Raw genomic sequence first — 23,982 nt, 5'->3', positions numbered from 1 at the left:
CAGTGCAATTATATGTGATCCATGTGATGGACAAACCACAGTTTTAAATAGCTGGATTTTTAGTGCTGTAATATGGAAAGGACCTGGCTGTATTCTGCAGTGCCAACAAGCAAATGACGCAGAAAAGCGGTATTCTCTGGATTGCTTTTTAAGCAAATAATGAGGATTAAAATCCAAAAAAAATTATTCCTGGTCCCTGAGACCTGGGCCTTTGTCTAAAAATGTCTAACAGCAGCAGAAGGCAGAACTGGAATGGAGCCTCTTGTGCTATATACACTGCAATCTGCTATGTACCCTGCCTGCCTGTATACACTGCCTGTCTGATATCTCTGCAGATGGATTAGTCCTCAGAAGGACTGTTTTGAGATGGATATATGTAATGTACTTGTTTTCTCCCTACACTGCCTGATTGTGGAGCAGACTGACGAGCACAGCTGCGCCAGGTCTGATATAGACTTGATGACGCTGTGCGGCCAACCAATCACTGTAATGCCACAATCAACATGGCTGCGGCATTACAGTGAGAGGCAGGCAATCCCTGCATGTTGATTGGCACTCTAAAGAGCACCTAATATGCAGGTAGGGGACCCGAGCATCGCCTGAGCATCTCGCAAGTACTCGGCGAGCTCCGAGCATCTCGAGTACTGAGACACTCGGGCGAGTACCGAGTACTTGCGAGTATGCTCGCTCATCACTAGTAGTGACACATACCTCCCCTCACATATGACACCAGTGACTCTGTCACACCCTATATAAAATGCGGCTTCATTATATTCTGACACTAATATGATGCACATATGGCACTTTATGCGTTCTTTGCACTTATAGCACTTTAATTATGCATTTATTTACCTCATATATTTCTCCTCTATTGTGCATATAAATCTATGGCTGTATATAGTGTCTGACCACTTATTATAATACTATATACTGTAACTGTGTATTTTGTTTTCTGGTAAAAATATACCTTATGTATTTAGGTGCAATATTCATTGGGATTTGATCCATTGTTATTATAACTTTTGGCAAATGTATTATATATTGTCTGCTACCTTATTACATTTTCTTTTTTTAAAACAATTTCCTGGAATAGATATACTTTTTCTATTTTTTTGTTATATATCACATTATCCTTCTAAGATTTAAGCACCTGTCCTTATTCTCTATACTAACCATGTATGTGTTGTCCTTCGCTGATTGTATTTATACTGGGTGAGGTGTCACTCTGTTCTGTATCTTTCTCCCCGTATCTTTTAGTGTAATTTGTTTTTTTAATCATTCAATAAAAGTAATTTTTACTGTACTGGGTTTATATACTTCCTGTCTTTTTTGGATATATGACTTGTTTGGGAGTATACCTCTAATATATATGGTCAACTAGAAGTAGTAACAGCATGGAATTAGCTTAGATCAGATGTGCATAAGCTGTGGTCTGAGGTGCACATGCAGCGCAAAATGTCATTTTGTGTAGCCCACAGCCATCATTGACAATACCATATTTGGGACTTCTCTGTGTTCATTTTCTAAAGCAGAAATGATGATTATATATGAATGTGGCTCTTTGCTTCAAAGTTTTGTCATTTCAGTAATCATACTTACCTAGAGAATTATATTAACAGGTCATTTTAATTGCAGTCCGAATACCGTAAAACAACCCTTCCCCCAAGAAAAAATAGCGTAATTGTATTTGTTTTTCAACATTTCAATACACTTAAAAAGTAGCTGTTATAATAATATTCTATTAATTAGTAGTTATAATTAGAGATGAGCGGTGTTCGACTAGAACTGTTCGCCAATCTCAAATTCGAGCTGTTTTGGGCGGTGTTCGAGTTGTTCGACGAACCCGAACGATTTGCAAAAAATTCGGCTGTTCGAGGTTATGTTCGATAACTGTTCGTGCACCAAAAGCGTGTCCTGCATGTCTGGCGCTATTTAGAGCACCAATCATGCAGGGATTGTCTGCCACTCACTGTAATGCCACAGCCATGGTGGTTGTGGCATTACAGTGATTGCCCAAATCGATGGGAACAGTGCCAACAGTGAAACATGAAAAGCCGGCAATTCAGCAGCGGCATACACCTGTACCCGACAATTTAGAACCGAAAGAATAGAGCTTCACACATAGATTAGATAGATATAAACATGTCAGCCACATATATACGAAGTACAGTGAAAGTGCTGCTTACTGTACTTGTCATTTAGCGTAAAGGATTTATCAAAAAAAATAATAGTGTTTTCATGCACCGTCTCTTTAAAAAAGCCGGCCGGCAATTCAGCAGCGATACCCGACAATTTAGAATAGAAAGAATAGAGAATCACACATAGATTAGATAGATAGAAACATGTCAGTCACATATATATGAAGTACAGTGACAGTGCTGCTTACTGTACTTGTCATTTAGCGTAAAGGATTTATCAAAAAAAATAATAGTGTTTTCATGCACCGTCTCTTTAAAAAAGCCGGCCGGCAATTCAGCAGCGGTACCCGACAATTTATAACAGACAGAATAGAGCTTCACACATAGATTAGATAGATAGAAACATGTCAGTCACATATATATGAAGTACAGTGATAGTGTTGGTTACTGTACTTGTCATTTAGTATTAAAATAAAGGATTTATTATTAAAAAAATTGGCGTGGGGTTCCCCTTAATTTTAGGCTCTAGCGGAGGTTAAGCAGACGGCTGGGGCAGATGTTTGAAGCCTGGGAAGGGGGTAATACCCACGGAGCTTCCCAGGCTACTAATATCAGCCCCCAGCTGAATACATAGCCTTTACTAGCTATTAAAATGGGGGACCCCCCAAAAAAAATGACGTGTGGTCCCCCCTAATTTAATAGCTAGCAAAGGCTAGGCAGACAGCTGGGGGCTGATATTAATAGCCCAGGAAGGGAGCCATGAATATTGGCCCCCTCCCAGGCTAGAAACACCAGCCGTCAGCCACCCCAGAAATGGCGCATTCATAGGATGCGCCAATTCTGGCACTTAGCCTCGCTCTTCCACGCTGCCCTGGCGCGGTGGCAGGGGGTAATAGGGTTGGGGTTGATGTCAGCTTATAATGCCAGCTGACATCAAGCCCAGGTTTGTAATGGAGAGGCGTCTATAAGACACCCCCATTACTAACCCCATAGTCAAAGTTAAAAAAAACACAAACACCCAGAATAAAGTCCTTTAATTGAAATAAAGACACAATCCTTTATTGTTCTAAATTAAACCATACTTACCGTCACGCCCATTCCAGCTGAAGCCAACGATCTCCTGCAATAAAAGAAAAATAATAAAGCAACCTCATCCTTACCTTTCCATGGTTCCCACGACAGCTTCAGCTCTGCTACATCGAGATGACAGGCTGGACCGCAGCAGAACGCTGCCATCCAGCCTCTCATCCCGCAGACACTGAGAAGCGCAGGCTTGCTTGCGCTGCTCAGCGTCTCTCTGTGACGACATCCAGATGAGCCGAGTTCATGTCCAATGAACTCGGCTCACCTCATGCACGTCACTGACAGCGTGGGAAAATTCTCACGCTGAAGCGGTGAGTGCAGGAGAATTCTCCCACGCTGTCAGTGACGTGCATAAGGTGAGCTCATGTCCAATGAACTCAGCTCACCTCCTGCACGTCACTGACAGCGTGGGAGAATTCTCCTGCACTCAGCGCTTCAGTGTGAGAATTCTCCCACGCTGAAGCGCTGAGTGCAGGAGAATTTTCCCACGCTGTCAGTGACGTGCATGAGGTGAGCAGAGTTCATTGGACAATAACTCGGCTCATCTGGATGCCCTCACAGAGAGACACTGTGGAGCGCAAGCAAGCCTGCGCTTCTCAGTGTCTGCGGGATGACAGGCTGGATGGCAGCGTTCTGCTGCGGTCCAGCCTGTCATCTCGATGTAGCAGAGCTGAAGCTGTCATGGGAACCATGGAAAGGTAAGGATGATGTTGCTTTATTATTTTTCTTTTATTTCAGGAGATCGTTGGCTTCAGCTGGAATGGGCGTGATGGTAAGTATGGTTTAATTTAGAACAATAAAGAATTGTGTGTTTATTTCAATTAAAGGACTTTTTTCTGGGTGTTGTGTTTTTTTTAAATACTTTACTAGAAATTCATGGTGGTCATGTCTAATATTGGCGTGACCCCATGAATTTCGGGCTTAGGGCCAGCTGATAATGCCAAGCTGGCCCTAACCCCTTTATTACCCAGTGAGCCACCGCATCAGGGCCCTGGATGAGTTGGGTACAGCGCCAGAAGATGGCGCTTCTATGAACGCGCCATTTTCCGGGGTGGCTGCGGACTGCAATTTGCAGCGGGGGTGGCCCAGAAAGCTTGGGCCTCCCTGCGCTGCGGATTCCAGCCCCCAGCTGCCTAGTTGTACCTGGCTGGACACAAAAACAGGGCGAAGCCCCACGTCAATTTTCTTTAAATTATTTCATGAAATAATTAAGAAAAAAAGGGCTTCCCTATATTGTTGTGTCCGGCCAGGTACAAATAGGCAGCTGGTGGTTGGGGGCAGCCCGTTCCTGCCTGCTGTACCTGGCTGGACACAAATATAGTGCGAAGCCCCACGTCAATTTTTTTTAAATTATTTCATGAATTTCCTGAAATAATTTAAAAAAATTGAAGTGGGGCTTCGCCGCACTATATTAGTGTCCAGCCAGGTACAGCAGGCAGGAACGGGCTGCCCCCATCCACCAGCTGCCTATTTGTACCTGGCCGGACACAACAATATAGGGAAGCCCTTTTTTTCTTAATTATTTCATGAATTTCATGAAATAATTAAAAAAAATTGAAGTGGGGCTTCGCACTATATTTGTGTCCAGCCAGGTACAGCAGGCAGGAACGGGCTGCCCCCAACCACCAGCTGCCTATTTGTACCTGGCCGGACACAACAATATAGGGAAGGCCTTTTTTTCTTAATTATTTCATGAATTTCATGAAATAATTAAAAAAAAAGTACGTGGGGCTTCGCCCTATTTTTGTGTCCAGCCAGGTACAACTAGGCAGCTGGGGGCTGGAATCTGCAGCGCAGGGAGGCCCAAGCTTTCTGGGCCCCCCCCCGCTACAAATTGCAGTCCGCAGCCACCCCGGAAAATGGCGCGTTCATAGAAGCGCCATCTTCTGGCGCTGTACCCAACTCATCCAGGGCCCTGGTGCGGTGGCTCACTGGGTAATAAAGGGGTTAGGGCCAGCTTGGTATTATCAGCTGGCCCCAAACCCAAAATTCATGGGGTCACGCCAGTATTAGACATGACCGCCATGAATTTCTAGTAAAGTATTTAAAAAAAACACAACACCCAGAATAAAGTCCTTTAATTGAAATAAAGACACAATTCTTTATTGTTCTAAATTAAACCATACTTACCATCACACCCATTCCAGCTGAAGCCAACGATCTCCTGCAATAAAAGAAAAATAATAAACCAACCTCATCCTTACCTTTCCATGGTTCCCACGACAGCTTCAGCTCTGCTACATCGAGATGACTGGCTGGACCGCAGCAGAACGCTGCCATCCAGTCTGTCATCCCGCAGACACTGAGAAGCGCAGGCATGCTTGCGCTCCTCACTGTCTCGCTGTGACGGCATCCAGATGAGCCGAGGTCATGTCCAATAAACTCGGCTCACCTCATGCACGTCACTGACAGCGTGGGAAAATTCTCACGCTGAAGTGCTGAGTGCAGGAGAATTCTCCCACGCTGTCAGTGATGTGCATGAGGTGAGCTCATGTCCAATGAACTCAGCTCACCTCCTGCACGTCACTGACAGCGTGGGAAAATTCTCCTGCAATCAGCGCTTCAGCTTGAGAATTTTCCCACGCTGTCAGTGACGTGCATGAGGTGAGCCTAGTTCATTGGACATGAACTCGGCTCATCTGGATGTCGTCACAGAGAGACGCTGAGCAGCGCAAGCAAGCCTGCGCTTCTCAGTGTCTGCGGGATGACAGGCTGGATGGCAGCGTTCTGCTGCGGTCCAGCCTGTCATCTCGATGTAGCAGAGCTGAAGCTGTCGTGGGAACCATGGAAAGGTAAGGATGAGGTTGGTTTATTATTTTTCTTTTATTGCAGGAGATCGTTGGCTTCAGCTGGAATGGGCGTGATGGTAAGTATGGTTTAATTTAGAACAATAAAGGATTGTGTCTTTATTTCAATTAAAGGACTTTATTCTGGGTGTTTGTGTTTTTTTTAACTTTGACTATGGGGTTAGTAATGGGGGTGTCTTATAGACGCCTCTCCATTACTAACCTGGGCTTGATGTCAGCTGGCATTATAAGCTGACATCAACCCCAACCCTATTACCCCCTGCCACCGCACCAGGGCAGCGTGGAAGAGCGAGGCTAAGTGCCAGAATTGGCACATCCTATGAATGCGCCATTTCTGGGGCGGCTGACGGCTGGTGTTTCTAGCCTGGGAGGGGGCCAATATTCATGGCTCCCTTCCTCGGCTATTAATATCAGCCCCCAGCTGTCTGCCTAGCCTTTGCTAGCTATTAAATTAGGTGGGACCCCACGTCATTTTTTTTGGGGGGTCCCCCATTTTAATAGCTAGTAAAGGCTATGTATTCAGCTGGGGGCTGATATTAGTAGCCTGGGAAGCTCCGTGGGTATTACCCCCTTCCCAGGCTTCAAACATCTGCCCCAGCCGTCTGCTTAACCTCCGCTAGAGCCTAAAATTAAGGGGAACCCCACGCCAATTTTTTTAATAATAAATCCTTTATTTTAATACTAAATGACAAGTACAGTAACCAACACTATCACTGTACTTCATATATATGTGACTGACATGTTTCTATCTATCTAATCTATGTGTGATGCTCTATCTTTCTGTTCTAAATTGTCGGGTACCGCTGCTGAATTGCCGGCCGGCTTTTTTAAAGAGACAGTGCATGAAAACACTATTATTTTTTTAAATAAATCCTTTACACTAAATGACAAGTACAGTAAGCAACACTATCACTGTACTTATTATATATGTGACTGACATGTTTCTATCTATCTAATCTATGTGTGAAGCTCTATTCTTTCTGTTCTAAATTGTCGGGTACAGATGCTGAATTGCCGGCCGGCTTTTTTAAAGAGACGGTGCATGAAAACACTAATATTTTTTTTAATAAATCCTTTACACTAAATGACAAGTGCAGTAACCAACACTGTCACTGTGCTTCTTATATGTGTGACTGACATGTTTCTATCTATCTAATCTATGTGTGATGCTCTATTCCTTCTTGTCTAAATTGTCGGGTACCGGTGTATGCCGCTGCTGAATTTGCCGGCCGGCTTTTTTAAAGAGAGTGTCTTCTGAGCAGTTTGTCAGCTTTTGGACACCTTTGCAGGTGTTTTCTATGTGTTTCTATGTGTTTTTGTTTGCCTGCCATTGGTTTTAACGGTGTTCGACGGTGTTCTAAGGTGTTCGACGAACAGTTCGACGAACAGTTCCTCGAACATCCCGGTGTTCGACGAACCGAACCGAACTCGAACACTACGGGGGTGGCTCAACACTAGTTATAATCAATATTATAGCAAAAGGGCTTATCAAAAAGTTTATCAATTAGAGATGAGCAAATTAATTGAAGTTCAATTGAATTCTCGACTTTTGCAAAAATTTGTATTCTCCAAAATGCAGATTTTTTTTTACAATTCATTCCTTGTGAATTTAGCAAAATAGCAATCACCTGGCTGCTATTTTAATGAACTGTAGAGGGCTGTCAAAAGGTTAAAAAAAATGAATAGTCACCTCACTGCTCACCTGCCCCGCAGACTGGTCCTTTGTGCCTTTACTTTTCTCCTTCACCCATCGCGCACATTCTATCTGGCCTGTTTCACTCTAAGCAGTGATTTCTGGTGTGACTATTTCTTTGACATCCCTGAACGCTGTGCTGTTGCGCTGCATGTCATGATGTTTCGAAGTTCTGACTAGGCCTCGGGCAATGCATGTTGTAACGTCATGACATGCACCATGAAGAGTAAGGCAATAAGAGGAGACTCACAGGACTGGACGGTGAGCTGCAAGGGCCATGGGAGAGAAGAGTGGTAAAATGAGTGGTGAGTATTATTATTATTTTTTCTTTTTTACTTTGTAAGTGTATTACGACCCCAGTACATAATAAGAAGCATATTCCATCTGTTTCAAAAACCTTCTATACGAATAAAGTTATCAGTTCAAGAGATTTGCCAATTTTGAATCTCTGCAGGTTCAATAGTCTCTAGTACCAACTATCAACAGTGAAAAACTCTATTGCATTGTAGCATGCATTTTAATCCTAAGTTTATGTTTGCTTTATAGACAATTTTCTTGTGTACCTGAAACTAAATATATTGTTATTTGTAATTAAGTTATTTTGCTGACAGTCAGCAGTCCCTGAATGCATAATGGTTGCTTCATGGGACTCATACAAATTAATTAAAATTATTAAATCTAATTTACAGATAAACAACTTTAATACAATGTAATTAAAATTCTCAGTATGTGTTTAGTTAACGTCATTTGTACAAGGATATTTTTAGGCCTATGAAAGCTAATAAATTTATATGAAATAAATAAATAAAGATGCATATTTTAAGGGTATGCATAAAATATTATTCTCTTTTGCTGTTTTTTGCTGTTTTTTATTAGCTATAATAATTTAAAGTACTGAAACCAAGAACAGTAAACATACTACGTAACATTTTATGAAACTTTTATGGGCTTGATATATTATACTATTATTTAGATACTTTTAAAAAATGCTTTAAATTATGTTCAGTATATTTAACGAGGTTCAATAATGATTTAGGCTGTGTCTTTCAAGTTTAGAGTTGAGTGGATCATTTGAAACTACAATTTGCCAGCTACACACGTGGTCAAAGTTGTTGGTACCCCTAATTTAATGAAAGAGAAATCCACAATGGTCACAGAAATAACTTGAATCTGACAAAAGTAATAATGAATTAAAAATCTATGAAAATAAACAAATGAAAGTAAGACATTGCTTTTCAACCCTGCTTCCACAGAATTAAAAAAAAAATTAAACTCATGAAATAGGCCTGGACAGAAATGATGGTACTCTTAACTTAATATTTTGTTGAACAACCTTTTGAGGCAATCACTGCAATCAAACGATTCCTGTAACTGTCAATGAGGCTTGTGGACCTCTTGACAGGTATTTTGGCCCACTCCTCATGAGCAATCTGCTCCAATTGTCTCGTGTTTGAAGGTCGCCTTTTCCAGAAAGGTAATCAGCCATTTTGGAATGTCTTTTAGAAATTAGAAAAAAATCATCTATTTTGGAAAGCATGATCAAGGGCTCCTGTGGTTCATTTTCATAACCCTGTTGTGGTTGTCACATCCAGCAACATCATCATTTTTACTCTGTCAAACTTGTCCCCAGCCTGTGGCACCAGCTTCTGCCCTTCCTCTACCTCCTTTTATTTTAAATCCTACAGCATATACAGTACTTTTGACCTTGAGGGTCCCCACCAGGCATAGTGCGGCGATGAACATGTGGAAGTTGCTGTTCATCCTCCTTATGTATTCCAGGTTAAATGTGAGAGGGATTTCACACTTGTCCGTACTGACAAATTGTATTGGCTCTTCAAAGAGCTTCACTAGCCAACACATGCATCTCAACAGTTGCCAATGGTGGATCTCAAAGTAAATCTTCAGAACAACAATTGACATTAACACCGTCTCTTGTTACCGTGAAACAGCTATTCCCAAAAGCCATTAAATACAAATTAGATCAGAAATTCACTGTACACCAAATTTTTAATTTAGAATTCCTTCATATAAAAAATTAAAATACATTAATTTCACATTAGATTGCTTCAGCACTGCAGCAGTAAATCACAATGAGACTAGGCCTTTTCTATTCCTGTTTAGAAGGATTTGTGTGCTCTGACCTCCTATCTCTACACTTTAAAGGCCTAAAATGGTGCTCCTTGTCAGGACCTTTTCATTTATATTGGCTGTGATATTCCTAATTGACTGCACTAAACCATGTGATGGGATAGCTGCTTGACATTATGAGGTAACTCGCATGGCCACACCAAATCTAATTAGCCCGCTCTCTGAGTATTCAGCAGTGTATGAAATGACACCAGACTTTTTTTTTGCACTGTTTCCAAATTAAAGTGCAAAGTGTTTGAATTTTTGGGGACATGTAAATGTGAAGAAATTTGACTTGAATTCGATCCTTTGCGGATGGACCCACTCATCTGTATTCAGGTATAAGCAATGAAAAACCTACTAAACCACAGCCTGTAAAATTTAAATAAGTTTTGTAAATGTTTTTTATTTCAGATGAATTCACTGATTTGCATGACCATGGCCATTAGTTATTGTCTGTGGCCTTTGGGTGACAGCCCTGCAAATTACCTTGTACCTTTCAGAAATCTTATTTGTCGGTTAGACTTACACACATGATGTGGCGGGCTCACAACGCAGAAAATACCCTTGAGATACAGAGATTTAGAAGGAGGTTCAAAGGTCTCCTGTCCAGTTACAGTACCATGTACTACTGACATGGTTGCTTGACAGGGATCCTGAAAATCAGTTAGCTTATTTCTAGTTTTTAGGTTTTTTTTTTAGTATGTCATTTTCTCTTTGTTTTGCTTTCTAAATTCTTCAGGTTGCTATTCAGAAATAGACAATGTGTTTGCTTTATTTTAAGCTCCCTTCACTTGTTTATATAAAATAAGTACATGAAAAACCAATACTCGTGTCAACCATGTATCATCAGTGTGACAGCCGTGTATCCGTTTTTACCATCACCCATCAGTGTTTTTCTGGTATGGATATAGAAAGAAATAAATGACAACGCTACATAGTTCCTATAACTTGCAATGTTAAACATTGACAGCACTTGGACTGCACACTGATTCCATCTGTGCGCTACACGTGTTTTTCATGGACCAATGCGATTGTATTGGCCCTTGTTATCCGTGCTGACGGAAAAAACAGACATGTGCATAGCACCATAGGTTATAATGGATACGTGTGGTATCCATGAAAAAAAAACGTACTGGAAAAACGAACATCTGAAGGAGGTCTTATTGGAAGGTGTGACTTAACAGCTCAATACTGATGGTGTATCTAGATAGCTAAGCATATTTGAGAACCAAAAATTCACTGATATTATGGAAAACACAGTTAGCAAATTTTAAGCTTGAACAGAGGAAAAGAAACAAAGTTAAATAAAAATCAAAATAAGCTTTAGTCAAAGGCAGCATCCTATTTAAATTATCACTACTGTGGATTGTTCAATCTCTCCAACTCGATGAACTACTATGTATATTTACGAAAACCAAACTGCATTATCAGTCGCCCTGACCGCAGAACATCATCTAGAAGCAAGTGCAATAGCACAGTAGCTATATTACTATAGTGTATAGCAGATCTACTCATCTAGGGGGAGTTTGGTTAACTAGGTGGGGTGTGATGATTTGCTCCAGATGTTATCTGGATTAAGCTTGCATTATGAATGTTAATGTTATGATAATGTTTACATTTTTCAGTACATCGGGCTGTATGAGTGCTTGTCTTTTGCATAGCAAGGTGATATTTTTTGATTGATACTATTTTGGGGTAGATACAACCTTCTGACTGCTGCTTATTAAAAAAATGTTTCCAGTGTTTTGGCAACTAAAACAATGTCATTCTGTCAAATTTGTGTATGTATACATATACTGTATATGTACACTGCTCAAAAAATAAAGGGAACACTCAAATAACACATCCTAGATCTGAATGAATGAAATATTCTCATTGAATACTTTGTTCTGTACAAAGTTGAATGTGCTGACAATAAAATCACACAAAAATCATCAATGGAAATCAAATTTATTAACCAATGGAGACCTGGATTTGGAGTCACCCCCAAAGTTAAAGTGGAAAAGCACACTACAGGCTGATAAAATTTTGATATAATGTCCTTAAAACTAGTCAAAATGAGGCTCAGTATCGTGTGTGGCCTCCAGGTGCCTGTATGACCTCCTTACAATGCCTGGGCATGCTTCTGATGAGGTTGCGGATGGTCTCCTGTGGGATCTCCTCCCAGACCTGGACTAAATCATCCGCCAACTCCTGGACAGTCTGTGGTGCAAAATGACGTTGGTGGATGGAGAGAGACATGATGTCCCAGATGTGCTCATTCGGATTCAGGTCGGGGGAACAGGCAGGCCAGTCAATAGCTTCAATGACTTCATCTTGCAGGAACTGCTGACACACTCCAGCCACTTGAGGTTTGGCATTGTCCTGCATTAGGAGGAACCCAGGGCCAACCGCATCAGCATATGGTCTCACAAAGGGTCTGAGGATCTCATCTCGGTACCTAATGGCACTCAGGCTACCTCTGGAGAGCACATGGATGGCTGTGCGGCCCTCCAAAGAAATGCCACCCCACACCATTACTGACCCACTGCCAAACCGGTCATGCTGAAGGATGTTGCAGGCAGCAGATCGCACTCCACGGCATCTCCAGACTCTGTCACGTCTGTCACATGTGCTCAGTGTGAACCTGCTTTCATCTGTGAAGAGCACAGGGCGCCAGTGGCAACTTTGCCAATCCTGGTGTTCTGTGGCAAATGCCAAGCATCCTGCACGGTGTTGAGCTGTGAGCACAAGCCCCATCTGTGGACGTCGGGCCCTCATGCCATCCTCATGGAGTCGGTTTCTAACCATTTGTGCAGACACATGCACATTTGTGGCCTGCTGGAGGTCATTTTGCAGGGCTCTAGCAGTGCTCCTCCTTTTCCTCCTTGCACAAAGGCGGAGGTAGCCGTCCTGCTGCTGAGTTGTTGCCCTCCTATGGCCCCCTCCATGTCTCCTGGTGTACTGGCCTGTCTCCAGGTAGCGCCTCCAGCATCTGGACACTATGCTGACAGACACAGCAAACCTTCTTGCCACAGCTCGCATTGATGTGCCATCATGGAGGATATCCCACAGGAGACCATCTGCAACCTCATCAGGAGCATGCCCAGGCATTGTATGGAGGTAATACTGGCACGTGGAGGCCACACAAAATACTGAGCCTCATTTTTACTTGTTTTAAGGACATTACATCAAAGTTGGATCACCCTGTAGTGTATTTTTCCACTTTAATTTTAGGGGTGACTCCAAATCCAGGCCTCCATTGGTTAATAAATGAGATAAAACAATGTCAAACACAATTTTCTTCCTTATAGTTGACAGCCATTTGCTTCCGGTTTACTAAAATAACCAGGAAAATGGCAACACAACAACTAGACAGAAGTAATCACACTTTTAAAAATGCAAAACTTTTGGTCGCCACTGTATATATATTAGTGATAATCGAACAAATATAACAATCTAACAAACAGGCAATCCCTGCATGTGTCACAGCTGTCTAACAGCCGTGACACATGCAGCTGTGGCGACACTAACATTGATGCCGAGCACGCCGAAAATGCTCAGTGAGCACCCGAGCGAGCTTGCCACAATGGTTAACGATACACGCTCGATCATCACTAATATATATATGTTTATATATATAATGTATATATACATATGTAAATTAGATATTGTGACAAAGTCACTGGTAAAGCACTGAAGGGGTGATATGTATCACTGAGGTTGTTGGCTTCAGTGATGTGAACCTAGGAAATATGCTCCTGCACACTAAGTGCTGAGAAGGGTTAATCAGTAATTTTTAAGGGCTAGGTTTTTATGTGAACAGCTAAAGAGCAGGTGGGAGGCTGTTCACCATATCTCAGCCCAGGGTGAGGTTTAGAAGGTAAATTGCCTGCCTTCTCAGTCATTCAGTGTTCAGTGTGTCTGTAGGCGAAAAGCTCTAGAGAAGTGTTTAATCTTAAACTGTGCAGAAAACTGTTGTATCCTGAGTGGCCGGATCCCCATTGATATATTGACTGTGCTATACATTATCTTTTATTTGCCCATCATGCCAGAAAGGCCATGTTTATTGTGTTGAACCCTGCACTGGTTTATGCTGTGTTCTAATAAACCAGCAGAAAATGTAAAGAGTCAGCATTCCTGTATCTACCTCTACATGCAGCGTCGATCTATCACAGTCGGTAGAGAATGCGGCCACTTCTCCAGGCAGCACGTGTGGTGGCTGTGGATTACCTGCATGTCTTGGGTTAAGTCGGCAGTGAGCAAAGAAGCGTAATCAGCATGAAGGACCTTGTGAAAGTACAACAGCAGGAACAACAAGCCCAAACATCAGCAACGGCTGGCTCAACAGCAGTAACAGCTGGCACATCAGGGGACAAGTAAGCAGCTTATGCAACAGCACCAACAGCAGTTCAAGCTACAGCAGCAGCTCCAACTGCAGCAGCAGCAGCAACAAGACCAGCACCGACAACAGCAGCAGGTGATTGAGTTGTTCGCAGAGGCGGTTCGTGCAAGGCCGTCAGCCCCTCTTCAAAGTCAAGTGACTCATATGTCCGAAAGGCAGTAAGATAAGCCATGCAAAAGATGACCCAAAGTGATAATGTTAAGGCATTTTTGACTGTGTCTGAAAGGTTAGCAGAGCAGGAGAAGCTGCCGCCAGAGCAGTGGGTGGAGGTACTGGCCCCCTATTTAACTGGTGAACACTGAACTCCAAAAGGTTTCTTATGACCTGGCCTTACAGAATGCACAAACAAAAAATAGATATTGGCACTCTCAAGAGTGACTATGTCTGTTAGAGCTCAAAGGGTCAGCTCAAACCCCCTAGCTTCCAAATATTCGCCCTACTACATCTGGTACAGAAATGGTTGCAGCCGGAATCCTCTACCCCAGCCCAGATGGTCAAGCGAGTTGTTGTTGATAAATTTATCCACTCCCTTCCTAGGCTGGTGCAGACCTGGGTTGCCCAGGGGGACTTCTGAAATGTGGATGACCTGGTTAGCCTAGTGCAAAGGTACCAGGTGGTCAAGCGATCCCTTAGGAAGCAAGGCAGTGGGTATCTAGAAGGAGCCTGAATCTCAAAAGAAGGCTAGTAGAGCCACTACTGGGTGGAGTCCGATGTCCCAAGTAGTTGCTGAGGGGTTGTCAAAGGTCGCTGGCAAAGATTTGATCTGTTGGAGATGTCATGGTCCTGGACACATAGCCGACCATTGTCCTATGTCCTCCGATAAGATGGACTGATGGACTGCATCATGGGAAGGTGCTGTTCGTATTATGCCTTTCCAGCCTTCAGTGTGGACTATAAGCCCAGCAAGGGGCTACAAGCATGTCCCGTTACTCTAGATGGGGTAATGGTGTCAGGACTTTTGAACTTGGGGAGTTTGGTGACCCTGGTAAGGGCCTCAGAAAACACGTGGGCATCCAGTGTATTCACGGGGATGCTAAAGATTACCCCGTTGCTTGAGTTACTATAAAAATTAACTGTGGCACTGAGTCCCATGAGGTCGGAATGGTTAAAAACCTGCTACACCTGGTAATAATAGGGCAGGACATTAGCTTATTCTAGGACTTATGGCGGAAGGCGGGGGTGCTATGTGACTAAGACAGGAGCCGGTTCAACCATGATGAATCCACATCTCAGTCGGTGGCGGATGAGCTCCCCCTGTGTGTCCTTGCTGGTGACGAGGATGTGACGATGACCATTGAAGCAGACATTCTTGAGTTTGTGGTTTCTGGGGGGAATTTTGGGACTGCTTAAATGCAGAATCTTACATTAAAAGGTGTATTTGACAATGTGACTGTGATAAATGGGGTTGCTCTAGAGCCGGAGGCCGACACCAGGTTTCCATATTTCGCTTTAAATGAAAAGCTGCTATATTTTGTCACTAAACTGAGAGGGGAAGTCATAGAGCAGTTGTTAGCACCGGGTCTCTATAGGCGTAGGATACTAGACCTGGCCCATTCTTATGTCTTGGGTGGGCATCTGGTAGTAGACAAAACTCAAGATCAGGTCCTTCAGCGATTCTACTGGCCTGGATGTCACAGAGAGATTGTTAATTTCTACCAGTCTTGCCCTACCTCCAAGTTAACTGCTTCTGTAACCCACTTCTGCAGTCCCCTAGTGCCATTGCCCTTTGTAGAAGCCCCATTTGACCGGATTGCCATGGACCTTGTCGGGCTCCTAGTTAAGTCCACCGGGGGCATCAGAACATCCTGTTGGTGATGGACTATGCAATATGGTACTCAGAGGCGGTAACACTGAGAAACTCCTCCGCCAGGAGATTAGCCCAAGAGCTAGCCCATATTTTCTCCCAGATGGGCATGTCAAAGGAGATCCTGACAGACAAAGGAGCTCCTTTCATGTCCAAAGTAATGAGGGAGTTGTATAAGGCTCTCCAGATTACACAACTCAGTACATCAGTGTGCCATCCGCAGACAGACAGCCTGGTGGAGAGGTTCAATAAGACCTTGAAATACATGCTTAAGAAGGTCATGGAGAAGGATGGCTGGGACTGGGATTGCCTACTACCATACGTGCTGTTCTCTATTAGTGAAGTCCAAAAGGCCTCTACCCGGTTCTCACCATTTGAGCAGCTATACGGAGGGCACCCTTGGCAACTTATGGATTTTGTGAAGGAGACCTGGGTAGCAGAGGTTACACCCTACTGGAGCATCATCGAGCATGTGACCCAGATGCAAGACTGGGTCACAAGGGTGATGCCACTTGTGAGGGAGAGTGTCCATCAATCACAAGAGGCCCAGACGGTCTACAATTGGTCTGTGAGGCTGAGACAGTGTATTACTGGAGACCGGGTATTGAAGCCAGGATCGAGGATGTCACAGTGGCAAATACACTTTCACCATACCAGAAAAACGGTGCTGAGAACTGCTTCAGTGGAACCGGGACCTGATTTTCCAGGATGTACGCAGGTTGTTGAGCATGAAATCCTGATGGAACTGCATGTGCGGGTGAACCAAAGCTGTATTGGATTTCCGAAGTCTGCCACGAGGTGATCTTGAAGGAGGTGAGGAGAATGTTGAGCCTGGGCGTAATCGAGGAATCAAAAGGTGGCTGGTCTAGCCCCATTGTCCTGGTGCCGAAGCCTGATGGATAATGCCACTTTTGTAACAATTACAGGAAGCTAAATAAGGAATACAAATTCAATGCCTTACATTGATGAACTCATTGAGAGGCTAGTATCATTCAGAAACATCACCATCCTGAACCTAGTGAAAGGGTACTGTCAAATCCTCCTGTCCCAAGTGCCAATAAGAAGTCAGCCTTATCAACACCTGATGGTTGCTTCAAGTATAACAGGATGCTGTTTGGGCTACAAGGAGCTACAGCTGCCTTCCAGAAGGCCATGGACTGGATCCTAGCCTCTCACAAAAAGTATGCCGCAGCAAAGTCATCTACTGAAGGTCCAGTCGGTATTAGATGCACTGGCAGGTTACACCATTAACCCAAAGAAGTGTGCCGTGGGGAAAGAAGAGGTGAAATACTTGGGCTATATCATCGAAACAGGCGAAATCAAGCAATAGGTGAATAAGGTAGAGGCGTTCCAGAATTGCCCACAATCAGTCTCCAAGAAACTGGTTAGGGCATTTGTGACATACTATCTGCAATTTATCCTGAATTTCGCCATGATAGCTGCCCACCTGACTGATCTTCTTAAGGGCACGAAGACATGCATGGTCAAGTGGTCCTCTGAAATGGAGATGGCATTCCAGGAGTTGAAGCTCGCCCTATGCAAACAGTCGGTCATGACTTTTAAGTTTGTGGGCCAGACGGATGCCTCCAAAGTTGGCTTGGGAGCCATGTTGTCCCAGGAAATAGATGGGAACGAACATCCAGTCCTGTACCTGAGTAGGAAACTCTCCTCCTGTGAAAAAGAACTATATAATCGTAGAGAAAGAATGCTTGGCCATCAAATGGGCAATTGACACGCTGAGGAACTATCTGTTAGGCCAGAAGTTGAGGCTAGTATCAGATAATGGATGAGGGAAAGAAAGGGGAGGAATGCCTGGATCACTAGTTGATTTCTACTGCTCAAAGACTTTAGTTTTCATGTGGAGCACAGGCCAGAAAACTACATGGTTACGCAGATGCCCTCTCCACACGTCCCTGTTTAGTGACGACAGGTGCCAAAACCCATAGCTTTGGGCAGAGGGGGGATATGTGACAAAGTCACAGGTAAAGTACTGGAGGGGAGATATGAATCACTGAGGTTGTTGGCTTCAGTGATGTGAACCTAGGGAAAATGCTCCAGAACACTAAGTGCTGTGAGGGGTTAATAGGCCATTTTTAAGGACTAGGTTTTTATGTGAACAGCTGAAGAGCAGGTGGGAGGCTGTTCACCGTATCTCTGCCAAGGGTGGGGTTTAGAAGGTAAACAGCCTGACTTCTCAGTCATTTGGTGTTCGGTGTGTCTGGAGGCGAAAAGCTCCAGAGAAGTGTTTTATGTTAAACTGTGCAGAATCCTGTTGTATCCTGAGCGGGCACATCCCCGTTGACATATGGACTGTGCTATACATTATCTTTTGTTTTCTCATTATGCCAGAAAGGCCATGTTTATTGTGTTGAACCCTGCAATTAGTTTACATGCATTTTATTCATTTCCTTTGGAGTACATTTTTTACATGCATTTCTATGGCGTTTTTGATGCTGCATTTTTTGTCTTTTTTCGGTGTCATGTTTTAAACAAAGCAGGTTTGTTTTTGAAACTTCCTGATGTTTGGCTTTGACAAAACTTTATTGCAGCAGAAACACACCGAAAATGCATATTTTTTTGTGTGGAATTTCAACATTTGATACACTCCTATAAGGAAAATCAACACATAAAACATAGTTACCGCTAGTGTTGAGCCACCCCCGTGTGTTCGCCGAACTGTTCGTCGAACTGTTCGTCGAACACCTTCGAACACCGTTAAAACCAAGGGCAGGCAAACAAAAACACATAGAAACACATAGAAAACACCTTCAAAGGTGTCCAAAAGCTGACAAACTGCTCAGAAGACACAGCTAACACATGGAAAAGTGACAAGTACATATAGTCATGAGAAAAGAAAAGAGGTGGAGGAGTAAAAGGAGGGGGAGACACAGATATAGGCATGTCATGCCCTTCTAAAATCCAAAAAGTGAGAAGCCGACACGTTCAGTCCGCTCCTGCCCGTGCCACCTCCGTGTCGCCGGGTTTGTGCCAGAGCCGCGGTGAACCCTGACGGCCAGCACCCCTCTCCCAATACTGGTGCCTGTCCGCTGGTGGGTCGAGCGAGCCCCCCTGTGGTGGAGGCAGCTCTAAGCTTTTTAATTTAAATTGTCTCTCTAATTTGAATGACTACACTTTAAACCCATTTACAAGGATCTATTGGAGGGCAAGTCTCATGCCAGCAGCTGCGTAATTCCAGCTCCAGTAGCGTACACTAAAGCTGCTGCAGTTAAAAAGCTTTCATAAGGATCGAGCTCGGCTGTCCACCGCAAGGCATCCTACTGCCAGTCCCAGCCCCTATGCCTTGGGGTGCCTCCTGATGCTCTTCACTGAGTATCCAGTGGTCCCAAAGCATTTCCTTTGAAAAAATAAGTGTCCAAACTACAGGTGGTGTAGCTTGCTTAACAGCCGGGATAATCCGCTGACTAGCAGACACTGCTACTAGGCACAAAGTATTTCCTGGGCTAGATGCAGTTAAAAATTTGTAATTAGATACTCTCGTTGGATGCTGAGAAAGCATTCCATAGAGTCTCCTGGCACGCCATATATGATTCTCTTAAAAAGCTTGGGGTAGGGGTCTAGGGGACCCTTTTATAGCAAAAATCACGGCCCTGTATCGCAATACGTCACCTAGGCTGAAGATAAATGGAACTGTAGCATCCTGAGGGCTCGGTTGCTACAGAGGTATTGCACCTCACCCAGAGGTGTGATATCTCACTCTCAGGTAAGGATGGAGTGTGGATCAGGACCCGACACCTGCATGCATTACACCACATTGCCGTGGGGCAGGGCGACCAATATGCCCCTGAGATGGGCACGACATTCCCTGTCCCTGGCTGGAGTGGGGGGAGGGAACACTGAGGAAAGGGAACCCTGTAGTGCAGGAGCAGGGAGGAAGCAGTTCCTGGGTGCATTGAGAAGGGAGTATAAAAGGTGGGCACCATCTTAGTTCAGTGCAGAGAAGTCTGAGCAGAAGTGGCAGGGAGCAGGGGCTCTGCATGAGCTCTGCTCCGGAGGCGGGCCTAGTAACAGAGGCCCAGGCCTGGAAGAGGGAGAAGGAAGGAAGAGGAGCGGAGAAGGCTCCAGGAACGAGGAACGAAGGGATCCCAGGGGTGCAGACGGGCGAGTCGCCACCGCACGCCCGAATCCACCTGCATGGAGGGGTCAGGCCAAAGGGGGAGACCGGTCCCCGAAACTAGTGGAGGCAGGAAACGACCCTCAGCTAGAAACCGGAGGCTGTGACATTTTATGTGGTGCAGCCCCTCGCTACACCCGCTAGGAGGGCAGCACATAGGGTCAGGGAAACTGGCGCCAAGTTTACCAAGAGGAGGCCCGAGGCAGCCGGACAGAAGGGTTGGTAAGAAAGGCCAGACAAAGGACACACAAAGGGGGTCCTGTGAAGCGCTTCAAAGTTATCTGGGAGTTGTCTGAACCCCTCACCTGGTGAGCACAGTACGACGTGGGCAGCCGTTACCTGCAGACGTGGTCTGGATAATAAGAACTGTGAGTAAAGGCCCTGGACTGCATCACTGACTCCGTGTCGTTACTGCTGCTGCCCTGCACCATCACCCCCATCCTCCGCATACACTGCCCTGAGGCTATACTCCTCCCGTGTGGAGTTATGCTACGCTCTGCTGCACCCACAACACCAGCCTCAGCGGTCTGCCCTGCAGCAGCGGTTCACTCTGACCGCAATCCACGGGTGGCGTAGTCGGACATTTAAACATCAAAACCACATAAATAGTTCCGCCACTGGTTTGACCACCCTGAGCCACGGAACCGGGTCGCCGCCACGAAGACTACAACCACCAGCATCCACCAAAAAGGGTCCGGCTCCGGGTGTCCCAAGGCCCAGGGGGTGCATCAGAACATTTTCATCACCTTTCACAATCACCAATGGGACAAGGCAGGGATGTCCTCTGTCCCCTCTCTTATACATCCTAGTGATGGAGCACCTGCTCTCATCAATTCGCCATAACCCCAATATTAGGTGGATTGAGGTGGGAGGCACCGAGTACAAGTGCTCTCTATTTGCTGATGATGTACTAGTATATATCACTCAATCACATATATCCATCCATGCTGTTATGGCTGAAATAGATCACTTTGTTACATGGTCAAATTTTAAAATCAATGCAGCGAAGTCTGAGGCCCTCGATGTCTCCCTCCCCAAATCCATATAGGATTCCATCCAGTCCAACTTTCCCTTTGCCTGGCCCTCACAGGGTATCAAATACTTAGGAATTCCTATTCATAGAGACCTCTCCCATCTATGTTATCTTAATTTTGGGCCCTTTATTGAACAACTCCATACAGACCACGGTTGGCAAGTTAGAAATGTAAGATTCACTACGTGAACCACTGGTGTTTTGTGGAAAAGCACATGTACACTGTGTTCCAAATTATTATGCAAAAAGTGTTTAGGAGTGATAAGGGAAGAATTTGTTTGTTTGTCAGTTAAACTCATTGATGGTGATGTGTGTCAGGGCTCTTTATATCACTGTAAGCAATTGCAGACACCTGTGCTAATTAGTTTGGCAGGTGTGTCCAATGAAAGGCAAGACTACTTAAGAAGGCTGTCTCTCATTATTAAGCAGCATACATTTTCTGCCAAAATGGGAAAGAAAAAGGATGTGTCGGCTGCTGAGAAGCAACAAATTGTGGAGTGTTTAGGTCAAGGCATGACTACAATCAACATTGTGCGATGATCAGGATGAAGTGTCTTGGCAATCAAGAAGTATGTAGCTGATTCACAGTACACACGTGTGCGTGCTGATAAGGGCAAATTGAGGACTCTTTCCTACAGGCAATTACGTCAGGTTAAAAGAGCAGCGGCAAAAAAGCCTTGTCATAGCAGCAGACAAGTTTTTGAAGCTGCTGGTGCCTCCAACGTCCCCCGAACAACAAGATGCAGGGTCCTTCAGAGGTTTGCAGCTGTGCATATGCCATCCTGTCGACCTCCTCTATCCACTTCACACAAGCAGAAACGGCTCCAGTGGGCCAAACATTACATGAAGACTGATTTCAAAACTGTTTTGTTCACGGATGAGTGCCGTGCAGCGCTCGATGGTCCAGATGGATGGAGTGGAGGATGGCTGGTTGATTTACACCCCACGCAAACACGGCTACAGCGCCAACAAGGAGGAGGTGGAGTAATGTTTTGGGCTGGAATCATGGGGAGAGAGATTGTCGGCCCCTTTAGGATCCCTGAAGGCGCTAAAGATGAACTCCATAATGTATGTGGATTTTCTCAAACAGCACTTCCTGCCATGGTTCAAGAAGAAGAACCATGTATTTCACAGCAAGATCATTTTTTTGCATGATAATGCACCATCTCATGCTGCACATAAAACATCTGCATCTCTGGCTGATATGGGCATAAAAGGGGACAAACTTATGGTGTGACCCCCATTCTCCCCTGACCTCTACCCCATTCAGAACCTCTGGAGCATCATCAAAAGGAGTGTCTATGATGGCGGGAGGCAGTTCACATCTAAGCAACAGCTCTGGGAGGGTATTCTGTCCTCATGCAAAACAATTGAAGCAGAAACCTTCCAAAACCTGACAAATTCAATGGACGAGAGAGTTCAGAAGCTCCTTTCGAACAAGGGGTCCTATGTGAAAATGTAACATCACCTAGAATAAAGTTTTGAGTTGAAAACTGTTTGATTTCAGTTTCTAATAACCTGCTAATGCTTATAATTTCAAAAATGACCATTTTTTTGGTCTTTATTAAAATGAAAAGGCTGATCGAAAAGTTTGGGGGATCTAAGAGTGTGGCAACCCAGTAGTCATGATTACTTCGAATTCTGACAATATGAGGGTCATGTTGCAGGTAGTGCAGCAAGAAGGCACTTATGTGTCTTGCGCATCTCGGAGCCCCAAAATTATTTTCCGGGCTAGATGCAGCTAAAAAGTATTATTAATTTTAAATCTGGTGGAGCTTAGTATAGATGGGCTAATAGGATCAGTGCTGCACACTGCTACAAAGCCCAAATTATTTTCCAGTCAAGATACAGATAAACATGATTAGTAATTTGAAAGCTTAAAATGGTTGGTAGGGTGATTTTAACCAATCATCAAGCTTTTACTCTCCCCAGGATGACACAGGGGTAGAAAAGTCGTTTCGGATCCATGATTTGTTCATCTTTATGAACGTGAGTCTGTCTACATTATCAGTGGAGAGCCGCGTGCGCTTATCTGTCAGCACACCACCAGCAGCGCTGAACACACGTTCAGACAGAATGCTGGCTGCGGGGCATGACAAGATCTCCAAGGCGTAAGTGGCTAGCTCCGGCCATTTATCCAGATTGGAAGCCCAAAAAGAGCAAGGGTCCAGTGACACAGTCATGGCTTCAATGTTTACTTGGAGATACTCCTGTACCATCGTCTCTAGGCGTTGACTATGTGTCAGACTTCTTGTCTCCTGTGGCCTTGCAAAGGATGGGCTAAAAAAGTGGTGAAATGATTCCGCAAAATTGATGTTACCAGCAGATACTGTGGTTCTGTTACGGTTTGAGTGCTGAACACTTGACGGTCCCACGGTTGGCAAGTTGGAACTGTGAGATTCACTACGTGCACCACTGGTGTTTTTTGGAAAAGCACATGTAAGATTCCTCAACATTCTCTGCTGATACTCCTGCATGCGTGCATCCCTTTCTATGGCAGGAATAATTTCTGCAAATTTACTTTTGTACCGGGGATCTAACAGTGTGGCAACCCAGTAGTCAGGATTATTTCTAATTCTCACAATTCGAGGGTCATGTTGCAGGTAGTGCAGCAAGAAGGCACTCATGTGTGTTGCGCATCCAGGAGCACCAAGTCCCTGTTGTGTTGGTGGCGAGGTAACAATCATGCTTCCTTCCTCTGTCCTCTCCCCCCAACCTCGCACAACAGAAATGTGATCAAGGTCTCCCTCATCTGATGAGTCTTCCATCAGTTCGTCC

Source organism: Phyllobates terribilis, unplaced genomic scaffold, assembly GCF_046119375.1.
Source record: "Phyllobates terribilis strain yellow unplaced genomic scaffold, ASM4611937v1 Scaffold_4__5_contigs__length_816908805, whole genome shotgun sequence".
Classification (NCBI taxonomy): domain Eukaryota; kingdom Metazoa; phylum Chordata; class Amphibia; order Anura; family Dendrobatidae; genus Phyllobates; species Phyllobates terribilis.
Note: the sequence above shows the minus strand (reverse complement) of the source record.